This window comes from Penaeus chinensis, chromosome 36 (genome assembly GCF_019202785.1).
Source record: "Penaeus chinensis breed Huanghai No. 1 chromosome 36, ASM1920278v2, whole genome shotgun sequence".
Taxonomy (NCBI): Eukaryota; Metazoa; Arthropoda; class Malacostraca; order Decapoda; family Penaeidae; genus Penaeus; species Penaeus chinensis.
In genome coordinates, this window is record NC_061854.1 from 24,125,738 (window position 1) to 24,143,237 (window position 17,500).

The window sequence follows — 17,500 nt, forward strand, 5'->3', positions numbered from 1 at the left end:
TTTATTTATTTATACGTATGTATATACACGAATATGTATATATATATATATATATATATATATATATATATATATATGTAGTAATTAAATATAAATGTATTTATACATACACACTTGTGAAATATATATTTAGAGTATATTTACGTATAAATATTAGATATTAATTTTCATTATATGTTCGCATATATATATATTCATATTATTGGCTTACATATATAAGCCGACAATGTAAACAGATATATATAAAAAGATGAAGATGCAGGTAAATTGGTATAGATTTAGATTTCTCTTGAGTCGCTTTTTTCTCGTCCCCAGCCCTTGTGGGTCTCTCTCTTTTTCTTTCTTTCCTTCCCTTCCTTTGTTTCTCTTACTGTCTTTGTTCCTGTCTGTCTGTCTCTCTCACAAGGGCTAAGGATGAAAGGTGAGAGTTGTCTTTCTCTCGTCCCCAGCCCTTGGGTGTTGCGTCTCTTTCTTTGTCTATTTACCTCTCTCCTACCTTCCTCTCTTTCTCTCCCTCTCATTTTCTCTTTCTATCTTTAATTTTCTTTCTCCCTCCCACCCTTTTTTTCTTTCCCTTCTCCGGTTTCACTCACGCTCTTCTCTTTACTTTGTTTGTGTCTGTGTTTTTCCGACTCTCCTTCCTCTTTTTATCGCTCTCCCCTTCCCCCCCCCCCCTCCCTATCCCTTCTCTCTGTATATACATATATGTATACATATGAGTATTATTATTTATATATATATACACATATGAATAAATTATATATATATATATATATATATATATATATATATATATATGCATAGATATATAAAATGTCTAGTGGGAAATTTCACCTAAACAGCGATTCCTTGACCTCCCTTCATTTCATTCTCCGCCAGGTTAGTTTTCTGTTGCTTCCGAGGTTCAAGATTTATCTTATTTATTTCTTCTCTCTATCCGATTTTTGATGTTGTTGTTGTGTGTGTGTGTGTGTGTGTGTTTTTTTTTTTATTAATTACACAAAACAATTACTTTTATCACCAGAGTTGGAAGTTTTTTTTTCTTATAAAATGTATTATTATTTACTTATCAGCACCGCTGCGTGTGGCGCCCTCATGTTCTTCGGTAAAATGTGTGCGTGCGTAGGTTTCATTTGTACATTATATACTCACACAACTCTCTCACTTTCTCCCGGTTTACTCAGTATGTTCATGCATGCAAAATATACATGCAAAATTTAAGAGAACAGTATTATAGTATTTTCTAGTGTGAGAATCCAGGCATAATAGATTCTTATTGACATACACGTATTACCTTTGTGTGTATGTGTATATATATATATATATATATATATATATATATATATATATATATATATGCATGCGCACGCACACATATATGTGTTTATGTATATACATGTATATGTATGTACATTATATATATATTCATGTATATATATACATGCATGAATATATATACACACATATATGCGCACGCGCACACACATACACAAACATAGCATTTCTACATTAGAAGTATAAATGCTATGTTTACTGCAGGTATTTATTTATCTATGCATCTATTCATCTTTCTTCAAATACATGTTATGTCGCTTTGCCTGATTTCATGTGTTGTGTGTGCTTGTGTTTACTTGCGTGCGTTGCTGTGTGCTCAAGTGTTTTGAAACAAGAAAAGAAAAAACGACGTGCGTTGTTGTGTGCGTGTTTGGAAAAGAAAAGAAGAAAAGGCGGCGTGCGTTGTTGTGCTTGGAAAAAAAAAAAAAAAAAAAAAAAAACGGCGTGCGTTCCTGTGTGTTTGGTGAGGAGAAAAATAAAAAAAATCTCTGCCAAGGGTAGTCATAAAACAGAGATAATAGTCTTTATTTGGATGGTAATTGTATCATCATCATCATCATTTTGGGGCTAACGCCGGCAGGGGCGCATAGCCGCATCCACCTTTTGTTTCCACCTGCGAGGGTCCCTCATGGCGAGCCGCCAGGCAGGGGACCGGCCCATCTCTAGTTCCTCACGACAGGTTTGATCGATCTGCCCAAGCCACGACCTTCTCGGTCGTCCCACAGGCCTCCTCCATCCAGAGTTGTCTCGAACAGAGGCAACCTGATGGGCAGGATCATCCTGTGGGAGTCGAGCCAAGTGGCCATATAGCCTGAGTTGGCGATCACGGATTGTGCAAGTAACAGGTCCTGTACCGGTCTCACGGTGCAGCCGTTGGTTGGACACATGGTCCCGCCAACTGTACCCCATGATCCGGCGCAAGGATCTGTTACAAAAGGCATCAAGACGAGATTCCAGAGCACAAGATAGTGTCCAAGTTTCACTACCATAGAGTAAAACTGGCAGTATCAGGGCCTTGAAAACATGTAACTTGGTCTTTCTGCACAGGTACCGACATCTCCAAATACTCTTGACGAGAGATTTCATGACCCCTGCTGCCAGGCCAATCCATCTACTGACTTCTTGGTCTGACAGCCCAAAGTCGTGAACTGCACTACCGAGGTATATAAAGTTCTTTGTGACTTAGATGTTTTCACCGCAAGCTCGTACCGGCTGGACAGGATCTCCTAGTAGGCCCCCAAAATCCTGGATCTTGGTCTTGGTCCAGGAGACCTCTAGCCCCAGGGGCTTCGCTTCATTGCTAAATGCATCAAGAGCCGCCACTAGGGTTTCCAGAGATTCAGAGAGCACGGCAACATCATCATCAAAGTCAAGTTCTGTAACCTTGATATTGCCCAGAGTTGCTCCTCAGTGACTTTGGACAGTAGCTCTACCCAGTATCCAATCCATGCTAGTGTTGAAAAGTGTTGGTGCAAGAACACAGCCTTGCCTCACACCTGAACTAACAGGGAAGAAGCTCGACAGGCCCCCACCATACTTTACAGCACTTTCAGTGCCTGTATACAGGTTTGCTATTAGTCCAATAATCCTTGTTGGAATTCCTCTTAGTCTCACGGATCTCCCAGAGAGATTCGCGATGCACTGTGTCAAACGCCTTCTTGAGGTCGATTTAGGCTGCGAGCAGCCCACGTCCGAACTCACGACGGCGCTCTATAATGATTCAAAGCGCCAAGATGCTGTCTATTGTGGACTTACCAGGAGTGAATCCGGATTGCTCCGGCCTTTGGTGCCTCAACAGGTGGTCCCTGATTCGTCTCAGTAAGATGTGCATGAGTACCTTGCCTGGTAAACTGAGTAGTGTAATGCCTCGGTGATTGCTGCAGTCCCACCGATCCCCTTTCCCCTTCCAGAGAGGGATGACCACACCCCTCAGCAGGTCAGGGGAAAAGGTACCAGTCTGCCTGATGGCAGACAGGACTGCATGCAAGACCCTTGCCATAGGTTCTCCACCAGCCTTTAACAATTCGGCTGGGATGCCACAAACACCTGCTGCTTTGCCACTCTTCAGCTTGGAGATCGCCCCCCTGATTTCGGTCAGGGATGGTGGATCCTCGCTGATGAGTGGGTCTGGCAGAGGAGTCTCAACATTACCCGCATCCATGTTAACTGTTGGTGGATCAACCTTATACAACTGCTCAAAATACTCAGCCCAATGCACACGCACCCCATCAGGATCTGAGATTATCTGGCCACTTTCTGAGCGGACTGCAGTCGTCTGTGAGGAGGGCTTGGAGTTCAGCTTTCTCAGAGCTTGGTAGGCAGGACGAAGGTCATTTACAAGGAAATGGCTTTCGACCTCCTCTGCAAGACTACTGATAAACTGTTCCTTATCTCTTCTCAACAGTGACCTAGTCCTGCACACCAGAGAGCAGTGCAAGTTGCGATCCCCTGACAATCGAGCCGCACGACAAGCATCTGTGGCTTCCAGTGTCTCCTGCGAGATGGAATTCTGTTTTGTTCTTGGGCGTTCACCAATGGATTCCTGAGCTGCATCAAGCGTTTCACGCTTGAAGGTATCCCACATAAGAACAGGGTCTGTCAGGCCCTCGAGTGGTGTGAGACGACGGCAAACACCCGGGTACACCTGTCCTCCCTCAATCTGTCCAAACGAACACCCTAGGGTGTTCATTTAGGCGACGGGAGGTTCTAAAGTGGACCCGGAGAGTAGCCACAACTAATCTATGATCAGTTCCACAGAACTCAGCGCTTTGATACACCCTGCAGTTCTGGAGGATCCTCCACCTACGAGAATGTGGTCGATCTCCTTGGCCACTCTACCCGTACCGCTGTACCAAGTCCAACGATGCGGGTCAGAACGCTGATACCAGGAGCCAGAAATCCTCAATTTCTGGGACCTAGCAAAGTCACGGAAAAGGAGGCAGACATCTCGTAGCCAGCTCGATCACAGCCGGATACCGCATTGAAGTCACCCAGAACAATACGAATATCTCGCCGAGGACATCTGTCTGCCACAGATGCAAGTTTGGCGTAAAACATCTCTTTCACCTCAAGTTTATAAACATCCGTAGGACCGTATACAGCAACACGAGACATGAAGCCAAATGAAAGCTTCAGTCTCAATACCATGATACGCTCATCGACTGGAGTGTCCTCAACTACCGAGGGTTGAAGTCTGATGGAGATGGCTATGGCTACTCCCTGGAGATGGTGGCCATTGCTGTGGCCCGACCAGTAGTAGGTGTAGCCACCCACACTAATCGTGCCACTGCCAGGTCTTCTCACCTCCGAGAGAGCAGCCACCTCAACTCTCAGCTGCTTCAATTCCCTCGACAGTAGTGGTAACCGATCGTCCTGTCGCAGGGAACGGACGTTCCAAGCCCCCACCCTGACAGTCCACCTGAGGTCTAACCTCGGGCAGTCACTCCGGGTGGGCGCCACCTCTGCCACCCCCACCTGACGCCGCCCCATATAGAGGAGGTTGGCTACAGGCCCCATAATCTGCCTGCAGGGCTCCCTGGGGCTTTTCCCCACAAGCATCACACCAGGTTGGCGGCCGTTGGGACCCAGCTGGGATGGGGGGTAACCCCACTCCCCACCCGAGTCCCAGCGGTCGCCAACACAAAGGGACCCACAGCCCACCGTACTTGCTGGGTGGGAGGGACTTTAGCTCTCCCCCCAGCACCAACTGCTAAACGGTTTGTTGCCAGTGGTTATCTCGGGGGGGGGGGCCGACTGGCAAGGCCTGCCTCCCCACAGCCGCCCATTAACTCCAGGGGGCGCAGGGACAGGAGTTAGTACAAAGCCAGGGCGTATCCACACGCCGGTGGGCCATAGCTCCGTACCTTTAGGGCTTCCTGCTGCTCCAAGAGCCTCAACAGTTCAGCCTAGGACCGCAAGGTACCTAGTTTCCATGGGTGGTCACGAGGAGGCACTGCAGAAGTCTTGATGATGAGCTGGCAGGGGAGTCTTATGCATAGCTGCTCCCTTTTTCGCACCAGGCTAGCCAGCGGTGGCACCATCGCTTCACATCACCCCGAGCATGAAGCACCCACCCGTAATAATAATTGTATCATTATCAATAATTATAATGATAACACCAGCTAAAATAATATCAATAAATATGATAATCACAGTAACAGCAATAAAAAAAATAATGATAATAATGATAATGGTAATTACAATGATGACAAGAATAATGATAATGATAATAATTACAAAGATAATAATAATAACAATTACAAAGATAATGTTAATGATAACAATTACAAAAATAATGATAATAATAGTAATAATAGTAACAACAGTGTTAATGGCAATAGTAATGATAATAACGAAAACAATAACATTAAGTCATATTTTTACTATTACATAGTAATAGTAACAATAATCATAATAAATGATATACATACATATCCCCAATACAAATACAGTTATATATATATATATATATATATATATATATATATATATTTGTGTATATTTATGTATATACATTTATATTACACATTTACATAATTAATGTATATATTTACAGATTTATACATCTATTCCTTTATATAGATTATAGACTAATACATATTTATAGATTATAACTTTATTCACATCTACTTAAATTTATGCATTTGTTCATATATATATATACTGATTTATACATTTATTCATATATATATACTGATTTATACATTTATTCATATATTTATAGATTTATACATTTATTCATGTATATATATATAGAATTATACATTTATTCATATATACATATTTATTCATATATATATATACATATACATATGTATATATATATTTACATATATATATTTATATTACATATATATTTATTTATAATACAAATTTATTTATATATATTTATATCTATATTTACTTATACATAATACATATTTTTATATAGCAACATAATTATACATATATTCATAAATGGTTAATGGTTAATGGTTAAAATCAAAATAAATGTGCTAGACATCTAAGGTCATGTAGCACTATAATAAATGATAGTGAAGGGTGGTTGAGTTAGTGATTAGTTGTTAAAGCTGGGCTAAGGAATTAGTGAGTGAATGGGTTAGGGTCGGTTGAAGGGGTTAGATTAAGTGAAGGATATATATGCGTTTGAGGAAGGAAAACAGGTTGTCAAAGCAGAAAGTGTGAGATTCTGTAAGGATGTGTGATAGGTTGGGAAGTCTATGTAGGTAGGATAGGTGGGGGTAAGTAGAGATACGGGCTGCTTCAAAACGTGGGCATGACAATAGAATGTGTGGGACTGAAAGAGGAACATTACATAAGGAACATAGGGGTGGATCGGATTGTGACATCAGATAGGAGTGTGTTAGATGGGTGTGGCCAATGCGTAAGAGGGTGAGAGCTGTCTCCCAACGTCTGTTCCGATGAAATGGAGCTGACCATGAGGAGATTGATAGTTTTACAGTATGTAATTTATTAGTGTGGAGACTTGACCAAAAAGAATGCCATCGATTATACAAGGTCTTAAAGTGTGGGTAATAATCCGTGGCTTGGATATGTCGGAAACGTGGTTGGTTTGATGTGGACATAGCAGCGTAGCGTGCCAGAGTATCTGCCTGTTCATTGCCGGGGATTCCAACATGGCTGGGCACCCAGCAAAATTTGATTGTTTTATGACGTGTGTACAGGTAGAACAACCAGTTCTGGATCTTACAAACAAGGGGGTTGGTCGTGTATATTGTCAGTAAAAATTGTAAAAGAGGAAGAGGGGAGTGAGTATATGTGTTTTAAGGCAAAAAGGAGTGCATACTGTTCTGTAATAAGGACACTGGATTCAGGAGGGAGGGGGTATTTGAAAGTACGAGTTGGGAAGAGTACTGCAAAACCAGCACCGGAAGTGGATTTGGAGCCGTCAGTGTAAACGTGAATACTGGAGGAATAAGTAGAGACATGGTCAAGGAAATGGGTGAGAAGGACAGCAGGAGGAATATTTGATTTTGGTGGGTCAGGGAAGACAGAGGAGCAGATATGGGGGTAAGGTATAAGCCATGGAGGGACTGAATGGACAGAGCATGGGAGAGGTCGGAGACGGGAAAAGGGGAATGGGAGATGAGGGTATCCATGCGAGTGGAGAAAGGAGTAGGTAAATGTGGAGAAGAAGCAAAGGTAGGAAATAGGGATCGTGGGATAGTTAGTTGAGTGAGGGGAAGTTGGTGGAATCGAGCATAAAATCGGAGAGAGAGAAGGGCACGGCATCGAGGGATGGTATGCCTGATTCAGTGTACAGGCTCTCAACTGGAGAGGAGCAGAAGGCACCTAGGGCTAAGCGAAGACCACAGTGATGGATTGTATCAAGATGGGCAAGGAGAGAAGTTGAGGCAGAGGAGTAGAAATGGCATCCATAATCGAGAGTGGAGAGGATCAAGGTGACATGAAGATGAAGGAGAGTTTTTCGATCGGAGCCACAGGATATATGGGATAGGGTTTGTAAGATTCGGAGACGGCGGCAAGCTTTTTCTTTGATGTAAAGAATATGATCTCGCCAGGATAGTTTGCCTACGAATTTACCAGAGGAACGGTGTTGGAGTGGAGTGTCATATAAGATGAGTGGAGGTAGAGGACCTACACGTGTGCGAGAAAAAAGAATGGAGAAAGATTTGGAGGTAGAAAAGCGGAAGCCATGATTTGTGTCCCAGGAGGATACTGATGATATTGCAGATTGAAGAAATTGGTAGAGATGTGGTATGGATGTGCCAGAGGCATAGATGGTTAAATCATCAACATATAGTGATGACCGGGCTCCTGGTGGTAGAACTGAGACAATGTCATTTACAGCAAGAAGGAATAAGGTGGTACTAAGCACACTGCCTTGTGGGATGCCTTCAGTTTGAGGAAAGAAAGATGATGTGGCAGAGGCAATTTTGACCTGGAAAGTGCGTTGAGAGAGGAAAGACTTTATCAAGACACCTGTCAAGAGGATAATTGTTGGAGAATATGGTACCTCTATGTCGTATCATATGCTTTTTCTAGGTCAAAAAATATAGCTAGTACGGATTCATGGCGTGCAAGTGCGGATGGCGTGCAAAATGAGCAAGGGGGTCAGCTGTGCTTCGGGCACGGCGAAAACCAAACTGGGAAGGAGAGATAATATTGTGAGATTCAAGATACCACATTAAACAGAAGTTAACCATTCGCTCTAATTGTTTGCATAAGCAGCTAGTTAGTGCGATGGGGCGATAGTCTTGAGGGAGGGTACCCGATTTATTGGGTTTCAGGAAGGGGAGGATAAGAGCTTCTCGCCAATGAGAAGGAAAATTTCCTGATGTCCATATGCGGTTGTAAATTGTTAATAGGAAGGATAAGGAGGAAGTTGGGAGTTGTCGGTGCATACGGTAGTGAATACCGTCAGGGCACTGAGTTCAGAGGAAGAAAAGGGAGCATTATAGGACTCAGCAGGGGATAGGGTGAAGATAATGGGGGTACATTCCCTGATGGTTTTAATAGAAGAGAAGTGTGGAGAAAGGTGAGAACCACTACTGACCTGGCTGAAATAATCACCCAGTTCATTAGCAACTTGGGGAGGATCAGAGGTGAGGGTATCTCGAATAAGTGGAGCATAGAGAGAGGTCAATGCATGAAAAAGACTGCGTGCGTGTATCAAAGTGTGTGGGGCGATCTGAATTTAGAATAATAAGGTCAGCTGTGGAGAGGAAGCGCTCTAGAGCTCGGCCACAGAAGTTGGTGATAGAATCACCCCAAAGAGTGTGGCGGCAGTTACAATCACTTTCTATGAGGAAAGGTGGTTGAAGGAAATTAGGTTTTCAAAAGCAACAAAGTCAATGGGGTGGGAAGGGGAGAAGTGATCCAATGGCGAAGAAAGATACAAATAACTGTGTAAGGGACAGTGGTTTGAAAGGGAGGTATGACATAAGGTGTTTTCTGGTTGATAAGTATGGACGAAACATAAAGGGAATGTGGGGAAGAAACAAAATGGTAATTAAGGATTGGTATTGGAGAATGTGTAAGAAAAGTCTCTTGAAGGCATATAATTGATGGGTTATAAGAGGAGAGGATATGACGGAGGTCGGGTCTGTGAGAGCGGAAACCGCGAATGTTCCAATGAAGGATAGTTATACTTTCGTTGATTTAGTGATAACGATTGCAGTGCGTGTTGGAGAATTTGGAGGGGAAGGTGCTAGAGGATGGGATAAGGAATGAGAGGGGGAAGGTTGAGAAGGTGGTGTTGTATCAGGAGTGGTATTAGGAGGTAGAGGGTCTGGGGAAGAGGGTACTTTTGATATAAGAGATTAACATGTGTATCCAGGAGGGAGTGGAAGGGAAAGAGAAGATGGTGGGAGGGTTAATGAAGGCGGGGCTGGAGTCGGGGGGGGGGGATGGGTAGGAGGATTGAGTGTAGGGGGAATATGAGTAGGAGGATGGATATCGGCAGTCGCTTTGAGTGTGGAGGGAGCGGGAGTTGTAGAATTTGAAGGTGGATAGTGTCAGTTTGGGACTCGATTATATAGTTTTAAATATCTTCAAGAGTTTCTGTAATGGAGTTGGTTGGGGGGTTTTGTGAGATAAAGGTTTTCTTGTGAGGGGGGGAAGAGAAGTCTGGTGTCTGAGGAGTAGGGGCAAAGGAAGGTGGAAATGATTGTGGGGAAGGGGAAGAGGAGGTGGAACGTTTATTCTGTCTGCTGCGGTTAGTGTGGGGAGGGAGAGGGGAAGGTGTTGGGGCTGTAGTAGAGATTTGAGTGTCTGGATATAGGATGGCAAAAGAATTTGACTGGGGAAGGTAGGAGGTATAAGAAGGGAAGTTAGATGAAGGAGGGGTAGGTTTAGGAGAGGGTGTAGGAGTTTGGAGGTAGGGGGAGTGGCAGTGTGAGCGATATTACTGGAGTAGGGGGTTTGAGAAAAACTTCATCGACGTGCCTCCTGTCTGGCTTCACGTAGAGTGAGTCTGAATCTGAGAGTTGCTACCTCAGACTCAAATTTGTAGGTGGGGCAGCCACTGTTTGGTTGAGTGTTCTAAACGCCAACAATTTTGGCACTGACGAGGAGGAGGTTGGTATGGTCGGTCAGGGAGGGATTCTCCACCAATGTATACATTAAAGGGTAGGTCATGTCTACGGAAAGTAATTTTGGCAATGTTAGTGGGTTTCTTATGATTACCTCTGGGAGGAATGGAGTAGCAATCTGACCAATGTTTGTCATAGATTGGGCAATTTGTTGGGGAGATAGAAACAGTTCCAGTGCAAATATTGAGGGTTGGATGAGGTTCTGTAGGGATGGGATTGCCATATAGATCAGTTAGATTTGCTAATTCTATAGCTTGGTTTTCAGATGTTACTGTGACGAGACGGGAGTGGTCAGGTCGGCTACGGAAAGAGACTTTGCCTACTTTTTTTGGAGACATTGCCGGAAGAGAAGGGTGTTGTTAGAGTAGGGAGCTGTGGGAGGGATCACAAAAATCGGTCCCGTTATGCTGGGCTAAATAGAGTATTTAAGATTCATGTAGAGGTGCGGGTAGTGGAAGGGCGGGGGCGTGTGGAAGAGGGAGTAGTGTTGAGGGGGGTAGTGTTATGAGGAGATGGGCAATAAGGCTGTAAGGTAGTAATAAGGGAGGATGGAGGTAGTTGATGAAGAAGGTTGTGGGAGTAGAGGTGTTGAAGTTGAGCATGTTGGGAGAGTAGAAATGTCTCCTGGCGGTTGGGTGTTGATTAGGGTGGATACTGTACTAGTATGCATTAAGGAGAGGGTAGTTGTAGTGTTCGGAGCCATGGTCAAAGGAGAGCCTGGGGTCAGGGAATCGGGAGAGTTTGAATTATTGGGGCTATTTGATGAAGGGGCATTGCCCCTAAAATTGGAATTACATCTTCATTATTGGCCATGGTAAGCCTGGGGTATGTTGTGTGGAAAAAAAACAGTCCACCCCTCTGGGTCCCCTTGAGGGGTAAGGGCTAGGTATATAAGGCAGGGGAATACCATGCCGTGCCCATAGCTCCCTTAGGCCGTTCAGGACTGGCACAAAGTCAGCCTTTCATCCTTTCAGCACGGGTCTCACACCTTAGGAAATGGATAGTAGAAGGGTTTGGTGAAGAGACTGAAACTAAAAAGTATGTGTGGAAAAAAGAACATGCAAAATTAGTTGAGTCGAGGGCTGAGTCCCAAGGTTGGGGAGTTCCCGATCATTAGGTCTCAGTCTCTGCCTCCTAAGCCCCCCCACGACAACAATATATTCATACATATGTATTCATATTTTTACATTTATATATATTTATATATAGAAATATATATATTTATGTATATATTTTCATATATATGTAATATATATGAAGATATATTTACATACATTTTTATATATAAACACCTGTGTGAATACAAGTATATATATATATATATTTATATATGTATATATATATATATATATATATATATATATACCTCTCTATTTTGTATATATACATACATATGTATATATACAAAAATATATATCTACTCCTGTATACACATATATGTAAATGTATATATATATATAGGTGTGTACCTCTCTATATGTATATATATACACACACATGTATGCCTTTATTTCCACTTCACTCACTCGGCGTTCTTTCCGTCTCTCGTTTGGAGTGCTACTGTGTCGAAGTCCCCCTTTGACTGGTGCTGAAGAGTGTGGGATGGTGGTGATGGTGGTAGTGGTGGTGAATGATAGTGATGATGATGGTGGTGAGTGATAGTGATGATAGTGATAGTAATGGTGATGGTGGTGATAGTGATGATGGTGGTGGTGATAGTACTATGATGGTGGCGGTGATAGTGGTGGTGATGGTGATGGAGATAGTGGTGAAAATGGTGGTGGTGGTGTTAATGGTGGTGATGGTGATAATGGTGGTGATGGTGGTAGTGTCTAATGTTGAATCAATAAATAAGTGATCAGTTAAAACTATGAAAATAGTCATGTGCAGTCTGCACTACTTTAACCTTATACACTGCACAAAGGCCGCCAACGTTGCGCTGTTACAATGGTTGAAGTGTGGCGTCCGGCAATTGCTGTTTTGTAGAGTATGATTGCTTCCGCCCTCTTCTGAACCTGATCCAGATATGAAGGCATTCTACCCCAGAGTTGGAAGAGGGCTACCATAGTTCCCGTCCCAAAACCAGAGGAGCCGGGGAAGTACCACCCCATCTCTCTCCTCAGCTGCCTGGCCAAGACGGCCGAGAGGATGGTATTAAACCGACTCCAATGGAAAATGGGTCCCCCGCACGAACACCTCCACGGGTTCACAAGGGGCATGGGCACAGCACACAGCATAGCCACGCTCTTAAGCAAAATCAGCAAGGGCCCAGCTGTGGAGGTATTCCTTGACCTGGAGAAGGCTTTTGAACTGGCAAGTCCGCTTGCCATTCAGGAAAGCCTGATCCAGAAGGGAATCAGAGGAAAGCTCTTGCCTTGGATAGGAAACTACTTCAGGAACAGGACTGCCAATGTAAAATTCCAGGGTCACCTATCGCAGCACATGCCGCTCGAAAATGGAACGTCACAGGGTGGGGTTCTCAGTCCAGCCCTATTTAACACTTTAATGTCCTGCATCCTCAAAATAAACCTCCCAGTGGGGTGCAAGATTATCTCGTATGCAGACGATCTCGCTATCACCTCCACTGGACCACGCAGACAGAATAAAACCCAGCGCTGTCTGGACCTCGTGTCCGAGGAGTGTTGTAGGGCAGGATTAAAGATCTCTGCAGCCAAATCCAAAGCCATGGCCCTGAGACAGAGAGTTCGAGGCACAAGACTGAAAATCCAGGGAGTGGAATTGGAATGGGTCCAGGACTTCCTATACCTTGGGGTAAGGATAGACTGGACCCTCTCTTTCCAGAAGGAGGTCCAGTACCTGGTTGACCGAACCAAAGCAAGACTGTCTGCCATGAGAGCAATGACTGGGAGACGCATAGGGGCCAGACACAAAGTACTAAGATCATTCTATGTACATGCTGTCTGGCCCGTTGTGGACTATGCCTCAGTCGCTCTAATTGCCGCAAAGAAAAAGCATACAGACAAATTAGAGACAGTCCAAAATGAAGCCGCCAGGATCATTCTGGGTGCCCCGAGGTAGACGAAGGTCCTCAACCTCCTGATGGAGGCCAACCTTCTCCCCCTGGACTCACGAATTGATCTAATGGCAACACAATTTCTGTCAAAGGTCATCCAGGCTCCCAGGAACACAAGCCGATCCCTAAGACAAAAATTAGTCAGACGCCTCGAACAAGACAACGAGCTCTTTGCAAACAACTGGCTGTCTCACACAGCCAGGTTGTTGATGCGCCATCAGCTCAAAGAACAGCTTCTTGCTAAGGGCATGGACTCCCCCCATCCCGACTTTGCCGAAGCCCCGCTGTGGGCACAGAGCTTGATAGAGTTCAACATAATGAGCCTGTCAATGAAAAAAAGCCTATACCCCACGCCTAGCCTAAAAGCAGAAGCCCACAGGGTCATTGCAGCCATCACTCCTCCTGGCCGTAGAACATACTACACGGATGGATCGGTCGATCCCTTGAGCCACACTGTAGGCGCCGGCTTTGCAGCAAGGGACGCCATGCAATCCATGAGGGTAACAGACAACGCTTCCTCGCTACAGGCAGAGGCAGTTGCAATCATGGGAGACCTAGCCCACGCGTCCCGAAGGGAAGGACACGTGGTCATACACACAGACTCCAGGGCAGCCATTGACTGTCTTCAGCACAGGTCACCCACAGACAACATCTACCTACTGACCACGATTTTCACAATGGCACAGAGAATTCTTGCTCAGGGTAGAAGAATTATCCTCAACTGGGTCCCAAGCTGACAGACTAGCCGTCGCTGGCAGGGGTATGCCCCCAAATCCCATGGCGATAAAACCAAGCCGAAAATTACTTATGGAGAAGAGTGCCTTGGTCGGTTGTACCTTCCTACGGCAGCTCCACAGAGAGGAAACGAGAACCTCCCCCTCGGCCAGCTGGTACTCAGACGCCTCAGGCTATGAACCACTGGCACTCTCTGAAGTTATCAACAGAGGTACCGAAGTCATTCTTCACAGAATGTGCCTAGGTTACCACTGTGCACGGCAGATTATCACAACAATTGAACGCGAAGAAAGGTGCTGCATGCACTGCGGCGAGCCGAACGCCACACTAGTCCACTACTTAGAAAATTGTGACCATACACAATTCCTGAGACAGGGACCGCCCACAACAGCCGCCGTGCTGGTAAAGAGGCTGTGCGATATGCTTACATCATGGCGGCAGGAGCGCCTGCTGGCAATCCCGCCGCCACGGTAAGCACCAAGTGTCAGACAATTAAATGAGACAGCCGTAAAAAGCTGACACAGGCCGGGCCATATTTAGAAGGCCTGGCGAAGCTAGAACTTCGCAAATCATAAAGAAGAAGAGCCACGGTCATGGCAGGGTGCAGGCGGCAAATGTCACGTGTCGGAAATCCGAAACCAGTGAGATGGCGGTAAGGATTAGGATAAGGGACGCTTACGTTATGGAAGGATGATGAGATGGGGCGTGGGCGAGGTTTAGGTTACGCACGGAAGAGAGAGAGAGAGAGAGAGGGGGGGGGGAGTTAAAAACGGGATAGGGCTCTCTTAAGAGGGGTTATTTTATTTAAGAGATTAAAAGGATAGTTTTGGAGAAAACAACCACCATAAAAGAAATCTTAAGAACTAGGGGAAACAAAACATGAATGGTAAAAAGCTAAAAGAACGTAAAAACTTAATAAAATTAAACACAAGAACACAAGTAAAATTAAAAGCTTAAAAAAAAAGATAGGCAGCAAATTTACGCTGCTCGACATCCGCGCGCGAGGTTTGTAGTTGTTGTGTACATAGCCTCCTGCGCCAGGGAGAGGCACAGAAGCATTTCTCGTGTGATCGTGAGGACAACACAACTCGTCTCCAGCCCATAGTACAGATCCATCTGGGTGCTTTATTCTGATTGATCTGTAGCTTGTGTGCATTTGTATGTGAGAGGTGGGTCTGTAAGGGCTTTGAACAGGTGCAGATTGGCATGGAGGGCAGCTCATCTAATTGTCAGCACGCCATTTATAGTAGGTCAAGCTGATGCTAATCCACTTTTCGTGGCGTTTGTAAGCTTAGTTTTGGTTGGCGTTGTGGTTGCGGGAGTAGGTGTGTGCGGGAGGTAGAGGGCTGTGGTTGTGAGGTGGTCGCCGGTCTATCCTCGGTGTTTGTGTTTGTTTGTGAGTGATATTCAGGTATGGATAGGTCTTCGTCCTCAAAGATTTCCCTGGGAATCACAATGTTAGGGAGGTAGTTTCTTTGTAGGAGTACAGGGACAATGTTTGCGAATCTTTTTGCTTTGTATTTGGCAGCTATCAAAGCTACGTGTAGTGTAGTTTGTATTTTAGTGTTAATGTCAGGTGTGAGGGTGTTGGTTTGGGGGAACTGAGGTGGAGGAGGCATTGTAGTTCTCGGGGGAATCGTGGGAGGTCTTGTAGGCTGTAGATGTCTGTAGGGGTTGAACTGTTGAGGCGTATGTTGGGTTGGTGTTTTGTTTACGTGCTTGTCTTTTCGTCTTCAGTATTTATTTTCGTGTAGGGCAAGACCCGCTGACGGCGACGTGTTGCCCCTCACAATTGCAACATTTGGTGGGCTTGTTGCAAGTGGCGAAAAAGTGCTCGACTTCGCCACAACGACTGCACCTTTCTTCTTGTGTGCATGTGTGTTTTTTTATGATTGTATCTGTAGCACTGCAGGCATTAATCAATCTGAATAAAGCACTCAGGCTCTATGTTATAGGTGGGGTTGGATGTTTTAAACATCACGATCTGGCGAGGAGCATCGGATCTTGACGATCCGAGATTCGGGAGGTTTGTAAATGTCAACTACAGTGACATCGTTTTTGGCTGTTATTTCCGCCTGAATGGCTTCACACCTTGGTTTCAGGGGAAGGAATGGGTTTAAAGCCCTTCCCTTCAGAGGGAAGGGGGAATCACTTTGAAGAGACACAGGTCCTTTCCTTCCTCACTAAGGTGAAACAACCTTTGGGTGGTTGCCTCAGAAGGATGAAAGGAACTGCCTGGCAAAAATGCAAAACCCCCCTTCCCTCACTGAGGTGAAACAGCCTTTGGGTGGCTGTTTCAGAGGGAAGGGGGGATCATTTTGAAAAGACACAGTTCCTCTCCTTCCTCACTGAGGTGAAACAGCCTTTGGGTGGCTATCTCAGAGGGAAGAAGGGATTCACTTTGAAAAGGTACAGGACCTCTCCTTCATCAATGAGGTGAAACAATCTTTAGGTGGTTGTTTCAGAGGGATAAAAGAAACCGCCTGGCAAAAGTGCAAGACTTCCCCTCCCGCACTGTGGTGAAACAGCCTTTCGGTGGTTGTTTCAGAGTGAAGAGGGATTCACTTTGAAAAAGTACAGGTCTCCTCCTTCCTCACTGTGGTGAAACAACCTTTGGGTGGTTGTTTCAGAGGAACAAGAGGAACTTCCTTGGGAAAGTGCAAGAGCTCCCCCCTCACTGAGGTGAAGCAACCTTTGGGTGGCTGATTCAGAGAGCAGAGCAAAATGGCTCCAAACAATGATGTCTCGTAGGTGGAAGGGCATCCCCTCTGGTCTCTCCCCAGGGTTTTACACCTACCCACGCGTTTGCCGTGCTTGACAGCCTTGTGCGCTGTGGAGACGGGAGTCCTGGAGGTTGAGCGATGGCGTGAACGAGTACGCCCTGTGGCTATCACAGACAGGCGGCCTGATCCTGGCCCGGTCACGGTCAATCGGCTGGTCTTCCCACGGGAGGCTAGGGTCAAGCACTCATGCCACCATTGGCACTCACAATGGTCCGTGAGCGCCGTCGCAATGGCTATTGGCTGCGTATATCCTCTCATCACTCCTGTTGCTGTTAGACACTGGTTCTAAAGCTCAGCTTCCCCTCTCACGCCCCCACCCACCACGGAGTGGTGGGTGGGGGCGTGAGAGGACGAAGCACGTACCAATATCTGGATAAATTTAACAAACACCCCCAACAGATTGAACAAAATGTTGACGAACCGCGCAAGGCCCAGACCACGGCAGTCATCATGAAGCCATATGTGCCTTCATACACAGGATACTGTCACGCCTGCTGCTAAGGTGGACAAGACCGAAGCCAGTGGGTCTGTCCACCCTA